General features: G+C 37.3%; 1 long non-coding RNA gene across 1 annotated transcript in view; it reads left to right on the top strand.

Moving 5' to 3' along the window:
- LOC106882401 (uncharacterized) overlaps positions 1-3787 on the top strand; it is a 16026-nt gene that overhangs the window by 8153 nt on the left and 4086 nt on the right. Inside the window, exons 2-3 of the long non-coding RNA XR_001410995.2 lie at positions 388-550; positions 3134-3258. This is a non-coding gene — a long non-coding RNA (uncharacterized LOC106882401). The remainder of the gene's footprint in view (positions 1-387; positions 551-3133; positions 3259-3787) is intronic.

Here is a 3787-nt window from a genome sequence, read left to right as displayed (position 1 = left end):
ATATATATATATATATATATAATATATATATATATAAATGTAAAACTAATATATTTAGTTTTCATTGAACACTGGTATAAACCGGAGAACTAGGATGCTAGCATCCCTTAAAGGATTATAGGTCCCTGGTACAATTATACACACACATTAAATAACTATATCTGTATATGTGCACATTATGTATTTAGGTGTATCTCTCTGCATGTGTCTGTGTATATAAATGTGCATGTATATGAATGCGTCTATGCGCATGTGTGTGTATGTTATATGTGTTTGTGTGTCTGTGTGTCTCTGACTACCTGTGTGTGTGTGTGTGCAATACATGCTTTGTGCCTTCTTGCATATCAGATGCTTTATAACAATAAGCCAGTTGTTCCTTTCTTATAGATGTCCATGCCAGAAAGCTCCACCACATAATAGGAGGAACTGCTGCCAAGAAGTGTGAAATCCCTTACATCGCAGTAGTTTATGTGAAAAGAGGTGCGCAGGGTTTCCTCTGCAGCGGTTCTTTCATAGACGCGAGACACGTCTTGACGGCTGCTCACTGCTTGTAAGTAACTGTTATTAATTGATTAATTAATTTAATTAACTAGTTAAATTAAATAATATGATTTATTAATATATTTATTTATTACTATATTTATTTATTTATAAATTTATTTATTCAGCATCTACCTGGCACGATTGCCAGCGAAAAGGCGATTGGTACATTGACTTACCGCGACTGGTTATAGTATGACTAATAATGTTGTTAATTTGTTAATACTGGCTATGTATGTATGTATGTATGTATGTATGTATGTATCTGTCTGTCTGTCTGTCTTCCTATCTATCTATCTATCTATCTATCTATCTATATATATATATATATATATATATATATATATATATATATATATATATATATATATATATATATATATCCATTTGTCTGTCTGTCTCTCAGTCTGCCTGCCTGCTTGTCTGTTTGTCCATCCATCTACTTACCTGTCTGTTTTCTTGCCGGTTTTCCTGTTTGTCTCCCTATCTTTCTACCCGTTTCCCACCTGTTTATCTATCTCTCAATCTATTTCTGTATCTACCACTTACCCTATATATTTCTTTGAAATATTAAAACTCATCCTGGGCCAGGAATGTACTGCCTGCTGCTGCTTGATTAAACAAGGTAGTGCAATGCCTATCCGTACTAAAATTATAAATTTCAATTATTGCATATTTAAAATAACATGCTAGTGTTATGCATGAAAATTTATGCATAATTTTGTAAATGATTAAGACTTCTAAATTAGGAAGACACTATGTGTGGTGCCTTTCAAATTTAATGTACACCGTCATCTCAAATGTAAATAGACGCCTTCATTTGTGAAATATTTATTTGTGGAAACAAAATAATGTTTTAGTGTTTCTTCTTGACGACCCATCAAAGGCAATTTCAGCATCGATCCATTATGGATGTTCATCCTCCTCCGCCCCCAACACATTGCTTCTCACGGTAGCGGACGTGGCTGATAAGGCCGAAACGAGACATAGGTCGATCCCTGAGGTACTGAGGGCACTGAAAGTGACTCCGAACAACAACCACAGGGGTTGATGATAACGACGTCTCCTCGTCTCTTCATGTTGTCTCCTGTGTTTGGTTTCAAAGCGCTCAACTCCAGCGTCTTACACGGACTTCCAAGTCTTCCGATTTACAGCCAAGGTCTCCAACCGACTGGGAGGGACACCGCATAAGATGAGAGACCGCTTGAAATGATCACGAAATTTTGGATGTCCATGCGGCCTATCCTTAGTCCCGATCTCACTTAAGAAGACCATCTTTGGGAGTCAGCTGCTTGGCATCCGATGTATTTAGATACATAATATAGCATTTAGTTAGATAGCGCATGATTCAGCGGTTAGAATGTTGAGCTTAAAATCGTGAGGTTGTGAGTTCGATTCTCGGACTGGGTTGTATGTTGTGTTCTTGAGCATAAGATAGTCTATTTCACGTTGTTCAGTTCACTCAGCTGCAAAAATGAGTTGCGACGTCCCTGGTGCCAAGCTACATCGGTCTTTGTCTTTCCTTTGGACAACATCGATGGTGTGGAGAGGGGAGGTTGGTATGCATGGGCGACTGCTGGCCTTCCACAAAACAACCTTCCCCATTCTTGTGCTTTGGAGAGGAACTTCCTAGGTACAATCCCATATTCATACGTGACCGAAAGGGGTCTTTACTCTACATGTGTATATATGTGCAAGTATGTATGTGTGTGTGTGCGTACGTCTGGAGGCTTAGAGGTTAGAGTATCAGACTTTCAGTCATGAGGTTGTGAGTTCAATTCCCAAACCGGGTTCTGTGTTGCGTTCCTGAGCAAGACACTTTATTTTCATGGGCGACTGCTGATCTTCCACAAAGCGGTATCATGAAGTGCGTCCGTTTACTTTCGCGCTATATGTGAACATACAATGTGTAAATCTGTCAAAGTCATGCGCTATGAGTTTTATTGCCTTACATTTGTGTGTATGTGTATCTACATGTGTGCGCGAGTCTGTGTGTGTCACCGTTGAAGTTGTGTTTGTAAACTGTGAATAAGGTGCAAGTTTCGAGTACTTGTCGGTAACTTTTTAATTATTTTTCTCCTCGTCTTCAAATAGTAATTACCCAACTTTCTAGACTCTTCTCACAGCTGTTCCGCGTTCAAAAGTCATACGGGTATTTTCAAAAAATTTTCATTCAATGAATAACGTTTTTACATTACGTATACAATAACGGTGAATTAAAACTTAAAAGAGAAAGTGAGTCTTTGCAAATGAAAATGGAATACTCCGCAGAGAATGCAATGAATATTTAAAGTTGTTATGAATTGGACGCAGTGAATATTTAAATTTGCGAGACATTGGAGTTAAAAAAGTTCAATAAACTTGAGAAATCCAAATTATAGGAAATTTCTTAGAAGATGAATTTATAAAAATATTTCCAGACGGTCAACCTTTTAATAATTGCTTTCTTTTAGTACTTTTAGTAATTGTTACACGCCTAATTAATAAACAGCTTTCTCCATAATAGTATGTATGTATACACACCCACTCTCTGTTTGTCTGTCGCTTTCACACGCATATACATATATATATATATATTAATATGTTTCTCTAGAGAAGGCAATGAAGTCAAAGCTACCGTTATATACGATTTTCTTGACATACATTCTCCAAAAGCGTTTGCAAAAGTATCAGAATATGCTATACATCCTGGATTCTCTATAAATAATTCAACAATATGTAAGTTACGCATGTATATCTCTCTGCCTCTCTTTCTCTCTCCCTCCCACATCTGCTTTCCCTCAATTTCTACACTTACACACATTTACGCATAGAAATATATACAATTACATACATATAGGAAAAGTAAATGATTTCTTTATTGGTTTCAATTACGAGTACACCTACCTGTTGGTTGATCAGCTGAGCTATTTACTCAGTGAATTACAATCTAACTAGCTGAGTGTTACTCTGACGTATGTACTCTTGTCACCACATAAAATCAATTTTTTAATGGGGGTGAGATAAGCAAAAAGTACCGACCGTCCTTCACCTGATAGTTCCGTGGTCCGACTCCAACTTTCCGTGAGCGAGGCCTACAAATACAGCTGAATTGAGCTCTAATTTTGCAGAGTGCCACGACGTCCTCCACTCCCGTCAATTTAAAGTGCTTTGGGTGGAGGGAGTTATATTACGCTCTCCTAATAACTGTTCCCAACATACAGTATTCAATCAAGGATAATTGAAAAAGACCCATCACAGTACATAT

This window comes from Octopus bimaculoides, chromosome 24 (assembly GCF_001194135.2).
Source record: "Octopus bimaculoides isolate UCB-OBI-ISO-001 chromosome 24, ASM119413v2, whole genome shotgun sequence".
In the NCBI taxonomy this organism is placed as follows: Eukaryota; Metazoa; Mollusca; class Cephalopoda; order Octopoda; family Octopodidae; genus Octopus; species Octopus bimaculoides.
The sequence above is the reverse complement of the archived record's forward strand: the minus strand, read 5'-3'. Positions and strand labels throughout refer to the sequence as shown.